The sequence below is a fragment of the Macaca nemestrina genome, chromosome 19 (assembly GCF_043159975.1).
Source record: "Macaca nemestrina isolate mMacNem1 chromosome 19, mMacNem.hap1, whole genome shotgun sequence".
Lineage (NCBI taxonomy): Eukaryota > Metazoa > Chordata > Mammalia > Primates > Cercopithecidae > Macaca > Macaca nemestrina.
In genome coordinates this window covers 61,488,848-61,506,655 of record NC_092143.1, presented here as the reverse complement: position 1 = coordinate 61,506,655, position 17,808 = coordinate 61,488,848, and the positions used below count along the sequence as shown (strand labels likewise).

At 38.0% G+C, this 17,808-nt stretch overlaps 1 pseudogene; it reads right to left on the bottom strand.

Annotated features, from left to right (window-relative positions):
• Positions 1-9,908: 9,908 nt before the first annotated feature.
• LOC105483067 (trafficking protein particle complex subunit 2-like protein pseudogene) lies at positions 9,909-10,526 on the bottom strand (annotated as a pseudogene).
• Between the last annotated feature and the right edge of the window lie 7,282 nt (positions 10,527-17,808).

Here is a 17,808-nt window from a genome sequence, read left to right as displayed (position 1 = left end):
AGGCAGGAGAATCACTTGAACCTGGGAGGCAGAGATTGCAGTGAGCCGAGATCACACCACTGCGCTCCAGCCTGGTGACAGAGCAACAGTCCATCTCAAAAAAAAAAAAAAGGGGGAAAAAAAATCCCTACTGACTTGGCTTTTTGTTTGTTTGCTTCTTAGGCATTTGCTCAGACTTAAAGTTTACTGGCTAATCAGCAAAATTCCCATATGTACTTGTCTAACAGGAGAAAGAGAATAAAAAGACTATGAGTTACTATATTCATCCAAGCCCTTACTAAGTTGGAACTTGTATGAAAAGTTTGCTGAGAGTTCCAAGTCTTTACAAGCCTGAAGTAACATACTGATAGGATCCTTGTTCAACTCTCAAATGACATTAGTTTTGGCTTCTATTACTAGCACGTTTCATGAAATGCCATGGATTGTGTGCAACATTATGCACAGACCATGCACTATCAAAGCTGGAATAAATTTTGGAGGTTGAGTTTAAATCACCACTTTAACACTGGAATTGAACTGTATCACTGACTATGTTACTGCCTCAACTATCTTACAAAAAAAAAAAAAAAAAAGCTGCTTACATTGTTTTGCACTGGATCACATTCCAGCTAAGTCACAAGTAAACTTATCTGTGGAGTACAGCTTGGAATCTTAATGTAGGATGTCTGTCTGGGAGATTTTAGAGAGCTAATTGCAGTACAACCAGAATATTGATAACTTATTTTCCCATAATTTTTCAGATTGATAGCAGAACAACTAACAAGATGCTAAAACATAAATAAATGTCTACACTATGTCAAATGACTCATTTAATAGTGTTATCATGCAGAGATTTACTATGAGTTTATAGTTGTTTGTATTTCTTTGTCAGTAGTTGACAATTTTTGCTCTATTCTGACATAATAAAATTTCCTTTGTCGAATCTTATTACTGAGACATGGACATCGACCACAAGGCCAGCCTTTACTAGTCCATTTTATTTCCCTTCTTAAATCTTCAGGTTAGTAAAACTTCTAAGGAGAAGTTTGGCATGAAAATTGCAAGTAGCACTGAATGTAAAGTGTTATATGGGATGATGAAGAGAGAATATAAAATGAATCTGATGGGACATATCAGAAATCTGAGATATAAAGCAAGCATGCATTCTTCTTTTCAGATTTTATTGATATTCTGGACCTAAGAGCCTCATAAAGCTATATGGAAGTCCTTCATGGATTACAAGGTATTAGGGGTGAATTCTTTAGAGACAGGGGCATGAGTAGATTTCACTACAGCAGGTAAGAGTGCATTTTATCAGCCACAACTTAAATAGCTTAGACAAAAAAAAAAAAAAAAAAAACTTTGTAACATCACTTGTCATAAATAGAGTAAATGAGTAAATAAATATTATTACACAAAATATAAGAAATGGAAATAACACAAAATGCAGATATGTTGGACGACAGAAAATCATTAGGTACTAATTTATATTAGCCTGTTAAGCTGTGTTGCTTTTCTATTAAACGCTCAAGGTTTTTAAGAAAATCCATAGAGCTTGTTTCTTTATTCTAATGATATCATGTATTTCAATGGCCAAATTTCCACTCTTCAAGTCTTGAGAATTAAAGCATTTATACCACATTCGAAGGAGCGCTTGGCTTAATGAGAACTCAAACTCTGGCACTATTAACTCATAAGCAAAAGTTGCAAATGTATCTAATGCTTTGATATTAGCAAATTTAGAGACAGATTCTTGTTTTTTAAAGGCTATTGCAAAACTTTTTCAAATAAAAAGTGTATAACCCTCTCATCTGTAGCTTCTCAAACTATATCTTTTTTTCCTACAAGTAAAGAAATGTTCAATTGATACAACATTTTGAAGAGGAGAGACAGACACACACACACACACAAACACATGAACACACGTTTTATACATGACTGTACACATTTGCTTATATAGCATATATTATGATACACAAACATATATTTAATGAATACAGGCTATTAATGAATTCTACAATTTTAAAGCTCAGGTCATATGTATGATAGAAACAATCTATACATGATGTTTAAATGAAACACATCATTCTGTGTCTTGGAAATTCTGCAGAAAACAAGACAAGCGTGGTACTTCCCCACAGGGAGTTTACAATGTAGCAAGCAGAGAAACACTTTCAATAATTAAAACTTTAAATAGATGCATAGAAAACCAACAATTTCAAATTTTAAATTGTATTAAAAATTGATTTTTTTAAATTATCAATTTAAAAAGTGACAGGGTGAAGAAGAGCTAATTTGGCTAGGATATGTAGTGGGACCTCACAGTAGAGGTGGTATCTGAGGTATGATCTAAAAGATGAGAGCGATCACTGATTCAAAGAGCCTGCATGACTCAGGGAGTGGTGTGAGCAAATGCAAAGATATGGAGATACCTCAATGGGGCAAGTGTGAGTGAGAGAAGTAGTAGAAAAACAGGACCAACTGTGTTTGAAAACCTACTTACTCAATCATCTTTTTTCATGTCCTTTGAGAGGTAATATCTAGCAAAGAAGACGAAAGAATCTTGATGTTTCATAACTTAGTAATGACTGGGTAATATAATATTTTTATCATCACAAATTATTTAGGTCTGTGACATCTCATTTTAGACATCTAGCAAAGAAGACAAGAGAATCTTGATGGTTCATAGCTCGGTAACTACAGGGTAATATAATTGTTTTATCATCACAGATTAGTTAGATCTGTGGCATCTGGTTTTAGAGTAAGCAGGTAAATAAATATTTATCACAATTTGGGACAACGTGGTGAGGAACACAGCACTGAGATGTGTGACAGTTTTCTTAAAAAGTTCTTGTCTTTGAAACAGCTCTGTGAACTACAGATTTAAACCAACAAGTGAGTCAATTTGACTCCATTCATTCATTCCATTTATCTTCCCACAAATATTTATAGCATATAGCATAGAGCATATCTGCTTATTTGCCTCAAGTAGAGAGACAGCTTAAAAAGCCCATTACTAGAAAAGCTGAGAGGTAGCATACTTGAGAAGGAGGAGCTGATTGATACACTGGATATTTCTATTTGCAGAGCATTGCCCATAATATGATCACAATCCATAGCTGATAAATGGCAGAGATATGACCCTCTGTCTACATAATTTTTCTTGTCCTTTCCCATTCTTTCTTTAGTAGTGATTATATTCTTGCTTGCCTTTTTACTTTCTTTTTTTCTTTTCCTTTTGTTTTTACTTGATGATTTTTCAGATTAGTTCACAATTTTCCTTATAATTCTGTCTTCCCTTATGTAAGTTATCCTTTCAGATTTCTATTTCTGTGAACCATAAAGGGTAAATAAAATTTCCTATTCACCTTAATTGATAAATTAGGGACTCTAATTAACATATTAATCAAAGCACTGAAACGTTAAGATGGCAAAAGGAACATCTATATACAGGACAGAGCCACGGAGAAAAACAGTGGCAGATAAACTGAGATTTTCAATGCATCGTTACGGGACCAGGATGTAGGTTGATGAGGGAATTTTGTCAGGTGTCAAAGGATGTCAGGTTTTTGGAAAGAGAAATGAAGAAAAATGACTTGAAAATCACAATCGGCACAAAAAGACTATCTTCCATTTCCCGGTCCTGCATTATTTGAGAGGCATGCAGGCAGGACGTATTCTTAAGAAGCAGTCAGATTTAAGTTAGAGCTAGAAGTGACTAGAAAATCAACAGAAGAAAATGACACATTAGAAAACATACGCACTAGGATTCAGGCAAAGTAGTAGCAGAAAGGAATATTTGACCACTTTTGACTTATTTAAAGGTTGGGAAATTCAAAAGCTGAGGCTGAGGGAAAACAAATTTGTGGAAAGGATTACATAATGGCTGGAGCAGGCATTTTAGATTATTAACAACTGCAGCACCGTTGCAGATTTCTATGAATAATTCAAATGAAGTGACAGGGGAAAACTTTATCAGCAGGCATTATTTAAGGGTTTAAGCAGCAATTGCCATCCAGATACAGGACTGAAAAAAAAAAAAAGGACCTCGGTTTTAGAAATTCTGGAAGAAATCAGGATATATGTATTCTGTGGCACACAGTATTTTCTCAAAGACCATAGAGAAAACTTCCAGCAGCTCATAAAACTAATTCTCCTCTTCTCCTATTGCAATGAGCAGCCAGATTCAAGGCTATAAATTAGCCTATGTTTTCCAGCTCCCTAACAGTTAGGTATGGTTACTGATTAAATACAAAACTATGCATGTTGGTACAATTAGTACGTGTTTAATGTTTTAATATATTTCTAGGATTTGTAGAAATACAAACAATTATGAATTAATATTTTTCTTTTTTTCCAAATTTTGATACATATGTAACATACTATTAACAACTCTCTGTTTTCCCCCTCATTTAACATATAACTTCTATATATTCCATTGAACATAAAAAGCAAAAAGCATGGCCATTTTTTACTTCTTTGGTAGTGCATAGTATTATATTTTATGGCTTTACCATATTTTACTTAAACACTCAACTTTATTAGATATCTAGGTTCATTCATTCACTCAACTTATCTGTATTAAATCAGGATTATTTCAGATTTTTATAAATGAACAAAACAGATCATGATTGAAACCTTCTTGTAATTTATATTGTAGAGGAGAGAGGCAGATAATATGGGAACTATGTTCCAGTCAAAGGAAAGGGTATTATTCCAGCACATACCTAGTATATTTGGAGAACAGCAGGAAAGTCAAGGTGCCTGGGGCACAGGAGATGAAGTGGGAAATGGCAGAAGATGAAGATGAGATCAAACAGCAGCCACCGGAAGTGCTTGAATATTTTCTCTGAGAGAACTGCAGACTCATTGCAGGCTTTAGGCAGTAGTTGATTTGACTTAGTTTTTTAATCATCGACAATACTGCAAAAAATGAAGTTTTACACTTGCCGTTTATGTATTCCAAGTATTCATGTAAGATAATTCCTAGAGCTTAAGCTCACAACAAAAGGATATATATACTTTAAAAAATTGGATAGCTATTGCCAGAAATGCCTGCCAATAGAGGTTGCATTATTTTACACTCCCATTGGCAACATATGACTATCTGTTTCTGTTGTGTTTTTACTTCTGTTCTCTTTTTCTGGTGTTCATGTACATGTATTTTCACTGTTGTTTTAATATGAAAGAAATTCCTTTAAAAAATAGAGACGGGGTCTCAGTATGCTGTCAAGGCTGGTCTTGAATTCCTGGGCTCAGGTTAATCTCCTGACTCAGCCTCCCAAAGTAATGGGATTACAAGAGTGAGTCACAGCACACAGCTGAGCTTACTCTTTTTTTTTTTTTTTTTTTTTTGTATTTGCTATGGTTATTATTATATTAGAAAGGATTTAACCAAGCTTATATGAAGATAGAAAGTTTTCTGTATAAAAGGAGCAATTTGGTATTCTAGAAGAATGTGAGATAATAAGCTGATGTGACATCTGAAGATTCAGGACAGCACACCACTTGAAAATACAGGAGCAATTATGGACCTGACATTGGTGAAGAAATTTCCATTTTAAGGAATCAAGAGGTGTGCATAGATGGGAACAGGACTGTTGGTTTGTTGGAAGCTAGAATTGGACTTTACATCTTCATGTGTTCTATTTTCTTTATGAAGTGGTAGTCAGCGTTGGGGATGTCTATTGAGAAGAAAAGTGATTGTGGATAAGGGAAGCAAGTATAAAAGATGAACTATCTCTTATCTCTTGTAGGGAATGAGAAAGAACATTGTCTAGTGAAACATAATTCAACTGAAACCTGTTAGAACACTAATCACACTGGTGACTATGTCAGTTGTCTCAAGCGTGTGACTTTTTTCCAGTTTTTCAGAAGTGTATGTTCAAATAAACAGAATACAGGTAGTAGGGTTTACCCAAGGCTAGATACTTGCTGGGAAGATAGGATGAAAAACCACAAAGTTGTTTAGAAATTATTCAGAGAGAGTTTGAAGCATCGGACTGTAAAATCCAAGTTAGGAAGAAAAAATACATTCTAAAAATTTTGAAATATTTTTTATTCTCTCCTTCCCTTTAGCACTACATACCATAACCTGCATCGTGGTATGTATAATCAGAGCTTCATCTATCCTCTATCAGAGACAATAAAATTTTTCAAATTAATTCCTTTTAATTGACAAATTAAAAATATATATATGTATTGTGTGCAACATGGTGTTTTGAAGTATGTACATATATTATGGAATGGCTACACTGAGCTAATCAATGTATGTGTTATTTCACACACTTATATTTCTGTGTTGAGAACACTCAAAATTTATTCTCTTTGTTATCTTAAATAATACAGTCCATTGTTACTAAATATCATCACCATATTATATGCCATTTCTCTTGAACATATTGTTCCTGTCTAAAATTGTGTATCCTTTGACCAGCATTTCCCAAACCCAACCCTCTCATTCTAATAATGTATTCTAATCACCATTCTACTCTTTGCGTTTATGAAGTCAACTTTTTAAAAATTCCACCTACAAGTGACATCATGCTGTATTTGTCTTTCTGGGTCTGGCTTATTTTACTTAACAGTGTTCTCTAGGTTCATCCATGACACAATATATACAATGAATTTTGACTGCCATTGTTAATTAACAAAATTCATGGAATGTAATCAAACTGGACTTCATTTATTTCCCCACATCCTTGAAATATTCTCATGAAGAGTAGTCTGTCTCTTGCCAATCTTGCATTCCCTTGACATTGGAGATCACTCTCATGAAAAAATAAAATAAAAGTTTTAAAAACTCTCATGCTGAGTTGCAAACAGTCTGAATTCAGCGAGGAATTAGCACTCTGAACATGACTTACACTTTTTGTCTCACAAGGATGAGGTTTGATGTGTGTGGAGCAATTTCTGACTTTCTGTTTCTGTGCATATTTCTACCTGCAGTACTAGATACCATTTTTTACACTCCTGGTAAAAGCAGGGGAAGGGCATGGTAGTGAAGAACAGTAGAAAGTTCTTTACTGACTTCTATTTTCACATATTATTTGTGATCTCTGGGCCTGAACAAAATTGAAACCTTACTCTCTCCACAAAGCATCTATTTGCATGGTCTTCAGAGACCCCAACAATGCTGTTGATCTTTCACTACTATTTCTGTTGAAGTGGGTGGATGTGGTGTTTGATATTGTTTGTGGCTGCTCCCTGGAACCAGGTGGTGAACAGCCAGACTCCAGCTTCTTCTTCTCCGTTAAGGCCTGAGCAACCTGAGTGATACCTATGCAGCTCTTTCTTTGCTCCTAGAAGTTGTCTTAGGGTCATGGGTAACTCTGATTCAAGCTTTACCCTACCTTTGAGTTCAGCTACTTCCCTGCAAAGCCTTCTCTCTCTCCTCTCTTATTCTCCCTCTCTCTCTTTTGCTCTCTCACTGTCTCTTTCTCTCTCCTACCGCTCCCTCAAGTCAACAGAAGCAGTTTCTGGCTTTCAGACTCCTCAGCCATACCTCAGACAAAAGTATGTCCATACAAATTTAGAGGACATGTATTCGTTTTCTCTATTTGTTCTAAAGAAGCCCAACCTCTTCTCTGAATGGCAGGGGAATAATATCCCACTTATAGACTTGTGTATGTTTGGAGGTTATATAGGTGAGCTTTAGAGAACATATTTCTCAAACATTCCTCTTTAAAAATTGTTTTCCCCCCTAATTTCCAATATTTAATGTATGTGTGACTGGGCCTGCTCTAGGCAGTGTGGTCTCTGAGTAAATATTTATTTGAGGAATTTTGTCTATAATGCAATTTGATTAATAATATATTACAAGGCCGGGCGTGGTGGCTCAAGGCTGTAATCCCAGCGCTTTGGGATACCAAGGCAGGTAGATCACCTGAGGTCAGGAGTTGTAGACCAGCCTGGCCAACATGGCAAAATCATGCCTTTACTAAAAATGCAAAAATTATCCAGGCGTGGTGGTGCGCGCCTGTAATCATAGATACTCAGGAGGCTAAGACAGTAGAATCACTTGAACTCAGGAGGCAGAGGTGGCAGTGAGCTGAGATCGCACCAGTGCCTGCCAGCCTGGGTGACACAGTGAGACTCCATCTAAAAAATATATATATATACACACATATGTAATATAATACATATAACATAATTCGTGAGTTTATGTAACAAATATGGTTTATTGGTGAAGATTTAAAATAATAATGAATAATTACATTTTTTTGATTGTTCATTCAAGACGTCATGTGAAGATTAAATGTAATATCTAGCCATGAGATTTTTTTTTTTTTTTTAAACCAGAGAGGGGTGCATTTATTTTCTCACATTTAAAAAAAAGCTGAAATTAAGTAGTCCGGGGCTGGTACGTCAGCAAAGGCCTAGGGTCCTTCCCGCGTTCTGTGTCAGCAAAGGCCCAGGGTCCTCCTTCCCGCATTCTGTGTCAGCAAAGGCACAGGGTCCTTCCCGTGTTCTGTCAGCAAAGGCACAGGGGTCCTTCCCGCGTTGTGCATCAGCTCCACTGTCCTCAGGGTGTGACTCTTTCCTCATGCTCTCAGGACAGCTGTGCCAGCACCAGCCATCACATCCATGTTCCAGGCAGGAAGAAGGCAAAGGGGAAGGGCCCTGCACGTGGCAGCTAAGCCCCCTTCACAGAAGCCTCCCTGCAAGTCTGTCCTAGCACCACCACCTCCATGCCACAGCTGCACACCCCAGGCTGCGAGGGAGGCCAGGACATGGTTCTCATCTGCCCACTGTCAGAGCTGTGCAGAGGCACTAGAGTTCTGTTAGTAGGGAGGAAGGAGAATGGATGCTGGGTTAGCAACTTGCCGAGTCCCCACCACAGCCAGGACTCAGGCAGGAGCGATCCCCACTAAAAGGCAAAGATTTCACACTGGGCTGCAGTGGGGAGGTGCTAGGTGCTTGGGCTGGGGTCCCACTTTCTAACAAACATGAGGCTCTTGTTAAAGATTTAACCCTGTGAGGGTGGCCTGTGGCCCACACGCACTCAGACCAGCTGCCTGGTGTGCCTCGGCCCACGCCAGGACTTTCAATTCACCCTGGGCGAGGGAAGCCTGGGTTTTCACACACACTCCTTGCTCATTTCTTCTTCTATAATTTATAAAATTAACACTGTGCTTGCTGGATGGGATGAAAAGGCAAATATGTATCGAGAAAGTTCCCCTCCCTGTGTCTGCCCCAGGCTGACCCCCTTACAGCCTTTCCTGCTGCAGGGGCTCCTGGGGTCTTCAAGGTCCTTGAGAAACTCTCCAGTCCTGGACCAGTGCTGGAACCAGCTCTGCGGGGGGGTCTCCTCAGCTGGCTGAGCCTCGACTGCTGGACCCCAAGGTTGCCGGCGGCACTGACACCACTAAGGGCTCGGCGGCTGCCCTGGGTGGTAGTCAGTCATGTCATCAAGCGACACGGCACTGAACCCCCTCAGCACAAACAGGCAGGAAGGGGCGCCTCAAGTCTGCGCTCCAGGGCTTAGGATGAGGGCTGCAGCTGAGCCAACGCCACGGGGCCACGAGGCTTCCCAGGTTTCACAAGCGTTCTTTTCAGGCCAGGCTGAGTCTAGACGTTGGGCCAGATGCAAAGAATGGAGGCCAAGTCCAGAAAGAGGAGGGCCCTCCCCTGTGGGAAGGCACGCTGGCTCCCCTTTTGCCCCTAGATCCTAGGCTGGCTCTGGGCTCAGGAAGCCGCCCCCTCCAGACCAGTCCACCTGTTCAGCCAATGGGCGACCCACATGGTCACACGTCCTGCAGGCTCAGGAACTCTTGGCTCCAGGCGCCCCTGCCTCTGCCCCTTCGGGACAACTGGGGACAGGCTTCCTGCACCATCTAATCCCAAACCTCTGCCCACACCCCTGAAAGTCCTTAGTTGAATTCTTCTTAGTTAAATCCTTGGCTGACACAGAAGGAAAAAGCCAAATCTCATCTCACAAGACCTTTAGTTGAGAGAACATGCACAGCTGCCTGCCCTGAAAGCCCCGGGCGTCCCACTCAGGAAGAGGCGACGAGAACAGACTGACGGCCACCACGGTCACGCGTGGGATCCTCTGCGATGGCCGGCAGCACAGCTCATTCAGCACACCTGTATCATCATGGAAGTCACCATGTTATCAAAGGCCCTGCTGGACTGGATGCGGTCTCCCGAGTTGTAGAAGGGGTTGCACATCACGACTGTGTAGGAGTTGTGTAGCTTCCGGAACATGCTGCGAATTTCGTTGTCTCCAAGGGCTGTGTTGGAGGAATCCACCACCATGACAAACTTCACCTTGGAATTGGTGACGTAGCCGTACACCTTGTAGTCCTTCGTGGGGTAGAGCAGGCCCAGGTACAGCTCCCTCTGGTCGACCAGGGCCTTCCCCATTGCGGAGATCTTCTCATCCACCACGTCCAGAGATGTGTGCACCATGTAGTGGAACTTCAGCTCGTTCTCCGTGGGGGTGCTGCGAATGTAGAGGGGGTAATTCTCCTTGGCGATCACCGCGATGCACACCGCCATCTTGGGAGGCCCGGCGCTGGCGTCGCATCGAGATTTTTTAATTCAGGTCCTCAAGTCCAAGCACCATCCTTCCATTTATTTATTTTCAAAAACAACACTCCTGGCTTCTTTAACATCTCCCATTCAAAAAGAAAAAAGACAAGAAAAGGAGGCAGAAAGAGAGAGAGAGAAAGAGAGGAAAGAAAGAAACATCTTTAACATCTCCCATTTGAAGAAAATGAAAGAAAGAAAAGAAAAAGAAAGAAAGAAAGAAAGAAAGAAAGAAAGAAAGAAAGAAAGAAAGAAAGAAAGAAAGAAAGAAAGAAAGAAGAAAGAAAGAAGGGAGGGAGGGAAGGGAAAGAAGGAAGGAAAGAGAAAGAAAGAAGGAAGGAAGGAAAGAGAAAGAAAGGAAGGAGGAAACGAAAGAAGAAAGAAAGAAAAGAAAGAAAGGAGGGAGGGAGGGAAGGAAGGAAAGAAAGAGGAAGGAAGGAAGGAGAAGAAAGAAAGAGAAAGAAGGAAAGAAAGAGAAAGAAACAAAGAAAGAAAGAGAAAGAAAGAAAGAAGGGAAGGAAGGAAAGAAGGAAAGAAAAAGAAAGAAAGAAAGAGAAAGAAAGAGAGAGAGAGAAAGAGAAAGAAAGAAAGAGAAAGGAAAGAAGGGAGGGAGGAAAGGAAGGAAAGTAGGAGAAGAAAGAAAGAGAAAGAAAAAGAAAGAGAGAAATAGAAAGAAAAGAGAAAAGAAAAGAAAGGAGGGAGGGAGGGAAGGAAAGAAGGAAGGAAGGAAGGAAAATTTGCATAATGCCTTGGCTCTGAAAAATGTTGAGATTCTAGCAGTAGAGATCTTTGCACCTGTAACATCTCCTAATACCATGTATTAAACCATAGTTACGTCATTATACAAGATGCTATATCACCTGTCTTGCTGCCCATTGAGGCTGGCTTCAAAGCATTACCAGAAAGTTAGATATTATGTTTATTTGAGCACAATTGCAAGTCTTAGCCAGAGTAAACTTTGAATATACTTTTCCAAATATCTGTTCTCTTGAACTCTTTATACCATAGCCATTGCATTCCCAGTTTGTGGTATCATTGGATATGGAGTATACTCCTGTCTTCCAAAACCACAGCCAGGTATAGAATAGACAAGGGGCCCATAGTAGGAACAAAAAGGGTGATTCCATTAGCACAAGATCGTTCCTCTCTTATATAGTGCATTTTAAGACTGTTCCCGAAAACACAATGTCACCACATGAATTAGCAATGAGAGAGGTCATGATTGGACACAGTTTTGGTGCTGCCAAGTGTGATCCTGAATGGCCTTGAAAGACATGTGTGTGGTCAGTCTCAAAGGACTGACTGGCCTGTGGAGTAGAGCGTGTGACGGTGCCAGGTAACTACCCTGTGTGACTGTAGTGGGAAGTACAAGCATAAAGAGTCCCATTACCCTTCTGTCAACCTCAGTGCTATAGACCAGAGGCAGTACTATGGTTAGAAAATAGCTGAGTAAGGGCCAAAACATGGGTCCATATATATGACTAGAGCCAAGGGTCACTGAATGCTATGGTTTGAATGTCTCCTTTGAAACTCATGTTGAAATTTAATTGCCATTGTTACAGTAGTAAAATGTTGGGCTTTAAGAGGTTATTAGGTCATGAGGACTACACTCTCATGAATGAATTCAGGTATGGGAGTAGGCCTCTGATAAAAGGTTGATTTTTGGCCCTCATTTGCTCTCTCTGTCTCTGTGGCATTCAGTTACAGAAGCAAAAAGTGGACTAAGACACTGAGGAAACTTTGAGAGCCCATAGCCTTGAACTTGTCCTCTGATAAAAAATCCATCCAAATCAGCCTATTAGCATCCTTCTGGAGGCTCAGTCTTGGGAATCTCACACACACAAAAATATTGTGCTTATCATGGGATAATGTAGTTTGGATGTGTGTCCCCTCCAAATCTCATGTTAAAATGTAATCACCAGTGTTGGAGGTGGGGCCTGGTGGGAAGTGTTTGGATCATGGGGGTGACTCCCTCATGAATGGCTTGGTGCTGTCTTCCTGTTAACAGGTGAGTTCTCACTCTGAGTTCATGCTGGAGCCTGGCACCTCCCCTTTCTCTACCTTGCTCCTTCTATTGCCCTGTGACACCCGACACTCTGGCTCCCTTTCATCTTGATTTTATGTTTCCTGAGGCCCTCACCAAAAGCAGACTTCAGTACTATTCTTCATGTACAGCCTACAGAACCATGAGCCAAATAAACCCATTTTAAAAAAATTAGTCCCAGGCATTCCATTGTAGTAACACAAGGGGACAATTCACTTGTGAGATCATTCTCCTGGAACAGAAGGATGAGTGAATCCTACATCTTCTTAATGCATTTCCAACCTCATATGTGGAAGTAGAGGGCTTCAGAGAGCCTAAAAGGGGATAAAGACCCAGAAGCTCACAGGAGTCTCTTTCCAGACTAGGAAAACCATGCCTGGACTACACAGCTGTCCCAGATTGGCCTAGACACTAGAGGGAAACCTAGAAAATACTATGAAAATCATTTCAAAGACTCAAATCTCTGTGTTAGCTTCCTGGGACTGTTGTGAAAAAAAAAGTCCCACAAACTGTCACTTAAAACAACAGAAATGTATTGTCTCACATGCTTTGAAACTAGAAGTCTGAAATCAAGTTGTCAGTGGAGCTTTGCTTCTTCCGAAGGCTCTAGGAAAGAATCTTTTCTTGCCTCTTCTAGCTTCTAGTAGTTGCCAGATATCCTAGATGTTTCTTGGCTTATAAATGCATTGCACCAATTTCTACCTGTGCCTTTACATGGCCTTCTCTTCACTGTGTCTCTGCTCCAAATTTCTCTTTTCTTATAAGGGCATCTGTCATATTGGATTTAGAGCCCACCCTAATCTGATATGACTTCATCTTAACTTGGTTACATCTGCACAGACACTATTTACACATAAGGTTTTGTTCTGAGGTTCTGGGTGGACATGAACTTTGAAGGGAAACTATTCAACCCTATGTAATCCCTGAAGCACAGAGCCCTAGACCTAAAGACATTATATGTGTGTAAAACAACAAGTTCCACTAAAGAATTTGGACTATTTTCTTCATACAATCAGTTTAATATGATCTGACTCATATTCACTTTGAAATTTGACATCTATTTTATCTTATTGCTACATTCAAAACTTCAGATTAAATATATCATTATAAGCACGTATGTCTAGCCACTAATAAACTTACCATCATGTCTAGAAAACAGTGAGTCTATACAAAATAACTAGGAAGCAAGCATATAAATTACGATCAGTAATATAGTTAAGTAATGCACAAAAATGTTGCAAGAACAACATACATATGAAAATATATGGGTCACAGCTAAGGACAGTGGATAATGGTTGTACAACCTGTGAATATAATAAAAGTAATTGAACTGTATGCTTTAAAAGTGTGAATTTTATAATATGTGAATTTTGTCTCAATAAAGCTGTTTTAAAAATGGTGAAAGAATTGTCAGCCTGAGATGAGGTTAATTGAAGCCCATCCTTTGGAGAAAATCTACTTTAAGATGTTTTCAAGAAATTGAAAAGTGTAAATTTAAAATTGTGAATTAGTTTTTAAAATATCTATATCCTAATTCATGTGTGTGTGATTGCTATTCATGTTGAATTTTTGTGTGCGAGATTGCTATTCATGTTGAAATTATGTTCATATTTAAAATGCTAAACAATTGAGAAACTTAACTATTATTTGATTTTATGCAAATACTGATGTAGGTTTATATCAATTAATAAGTGCACAATTTTACTCTTAACTTATGTATATCATAGGCTGAAGGGAGAATTTCTAAATCTTCAAATTATCAAATAAAAGTAACCTAATTCTTCACAGGATATAGATTGGAACTACATTTTGCTTCCATCAAAAAAACATATTGCTCCCTAGTTGGGGAGAGGTAGAGACAGGGTATGCAGGGCACTGTTACTAGGTTTTAATCTTATTTAACGTCTCTATTAATCATCTAGTAGAGAAAGACATGCAAGCTAATGAAACTTAAATCACAATAAATTGTCAAGTGTTTTAACACCAATTAGCACAGAACTGATAAAAAGAGACCTTCGGTGATTAAAGGGCAACCACAAAACGAGATTCAACTTGGAAAACATAATACGGTTGGCAAGTAGTCCTTGAGATGAAAAACAAAAATGTATAACTGCCGTTAAGGTCATCATTCTACAGATAAGTGAAGGATATGTAACAAAACTCACCAAGTTTCTACTTTTTTCAATGTTGAGTTACATACACATTTTCCTATTTTAACTCAATTTCATTTTAAATTACCAAATAGACATCTTTCCTCACTAGCTAGCTGATGGAATTCCTAGGCAAATAATTACTATTAGCAGCTTTTTACCTTTGAATTAATATTTCTCCTGTTATAGAATAAAACTTTGGGAATGGTGGGGAAGGGGAAATGAAGAGGTTAAGGGATAAAAAAAAAAAAAAAGAAATTTAAAAGTATAACCAGTATGGAAATTTCATTAACCATCATGTAGAAATTAAAATAAAAAATTATAAATAATTGATGAAATCTTTAGAGTTGGTTTGTCCTAGGGATGGATTAAGATAAGTTTTTAAACTAGAGTTACCATCTCAGAAAACCAGCTTTAATTGGTTCATTTAACAATTTCTAATGGCTTTGTAAACTATTCAGAGTTTATCTAGATTTTATACTTTTTAATAATAGCTCCAGCTACTAAAAGTAGTGCTAATTATTCTTTAACATAGGGAAAGAGAGAATAATAAATGTAAGTCCAAGCAAAGAAAATTTGAGCAAACAGAATCTCACAAATTACTCCTATAATACAGAAAGAAAGAATAACTATCTTTTCATGGAGTTAATTTGGTGTGATTGTAATCATTAACTTTAGGAATGACTCCAAATCTTAAACTTTACACAAGTTTATTACATGTTTTGTCATAATTATATAAAGAAAAAGGGCTAATTTTAAAACAGAAGTTGAATTTTCATGCCAAAATTTTATATCCATAATTAACAATTTCATTTCCGATATGTTACAAATACCCAAGCGTCTGTATTTCCTATATGTTTCAAATATGACAAGCTTCAAAAATACCTTTTAAAACATACAATGATAAAAATCAAAATATACAGGAAATGTACCATGTAGATAGTTTATATTTGGTAGGTATGGAAAGGTAAGCACCTTTGTAAAAATCACAAAGTAACTATTTCTGCTTCAGAATATAGATACATTTTAGAAACCTTAAAATAATAACATGCTTTTTAAAAAAAAGATTCCAAACAATAAAGAATAAATTTTCTTATAGCAATGAATGACAATCGTGCACATATTTTATTACTTTGCACAAAACATAAATTACTTTAAAAAATGAGAATTGGCCGGGCGCGGTGGCTCACGCCTGTAATCCCAGCACTTTAGAAGGTGGAGGCAGGTGGATCACGAGGTCAGAAGATCGAGACCATCCTGGCTAACATGGTGAAACTCCATCTCTACTAAAAATACAAAAAAAAAAAAAAAATAGCCGGGCGAGGTGGCAGGCTCCTGTAGTCCCAGCTACTCGGGAGGCTGAGCCAGGAGAATGGCGTGAACCCGGAAGGTGGAGCTTGCTGTGAGCCGAGATGGCGCCACCGCACTCCAGCCTGGGTGACAGACAGAGACTCCGTCTCAAAAAAAAAAAAAAAAAAAAAAAAGAGAGAGAATTGAGAATTATTACATTAGAATTGAATTGAAGCTGCTTCAGCAAAATACTCAAATGGTTGAAAAAAGGCAAACTTGTTTTGAACTACGTTATAAAGATCAATTACATTGTTGACTTTGATAATTTTGTTTGGAAACATTTTAAATGCAGTGATTGTTCTGTTCATTACAAAGATGAATATCAGCTGCATCTAGGAATCAAGCCACACTGGGCCTGATTTACATCTACTTCTGCATCTCTCGCACATCTTTACTGTGGATGGTCCTCACTTTGATGTTGATGCCAGGATGAGAGCAAAGGAAAAATAAAATCAGGATGAACGGCAGTGTATTTTTCCAAGACAACAGCAGATGGATCATCTGTATTTATAGACATTTTACCCAAAATATGCCTACCTATACACTTAATTTTAAAAGCCGAAATTATTTTTGAATAATCATTTAACTTTGGGTAATTTCTGTTGTGCACTTCTGGAAGTTTAAAACTTAATCGTGTAGATTAAGTCCGTTTCCTAAGAACGGACCTTAGGCAGAATTATGCCTTGACACTAAATTCTCATTTTGTCCCATTATTCTATTTTGACATAAAGGCATTCTACTTTGTCCATAATGAAATAAAAATATGTTCTAGTTTAACCTTTCAATATTTTTTTGAAACACAGATGTATTTCAATCATTAATAAAATATGCCTTCTTTTTGGTGCCATGTGAGGTGAGATAATTATATGTCAGTCTCCAGAGCATAGAACAGTCTTTTCTACAAAGCACACTGTGGCATGAATCCAGGGATTTCTCACTTTTATATATAAAATCAGAGATCTATTTCAAGCTCCAAAAAATATAGAGTATAGTGCTCTCACAATGAAGGTGAAGTACTATTACCATGGAGAATAGAAATATTTTAGCCTAAAGACTATTGACATCTTTCTGGAGGAAACTGAAAGCTCTCTCACGGATTCTGAAAATTTTAGAAAGGCTTGCCATTAGAAAAATACTCTCTGCAGTAGCCGAAAACTGTACTTTGTCAATTTGTGCCCATTCTAATTCAAACAACACTAGGACTCTCAACCCCTGGTAGAAAGGTTACAACTGACAACATTCTTCCCCATGTCTATAAACAGATCATCTTAGTGTACATATGAGAAGGACATATGAGTGCATACAAGTATCCTAATTCTTTCTGAGGGTTATGTTAGGGGATCATTTTCAGGCAATTTAAAAGATTAAGTAAACTAAGTAAAAATTAAGTTGTAAATACATTGCGAGGAAAATTATTTTAATATTAGTATATAAAAATGTCATATCAGAGTAAATATTTCAAGTTCAAAAGTTAGTAATTCTTTTATAACAATAACAGTAATGAGGTTTTTTAAAATTTATATATGCAAGGCACTGTCCTTAATGCTTTGATTCAGTACTGTAAGTAATCCTTACTTCTAATCCTTCCTACTACTCTATGAGGTATTACTACTAATTCTTACTACTACTCTATGAGGTATTCATCGTTATTTTCAATAAATAAGATGAGACAAGTGAGTTTACTAATCATATTAGACTAAATTATGCTACAGTATTACATAAGCAAAATATGACCCAAATCTTAGAGGATTA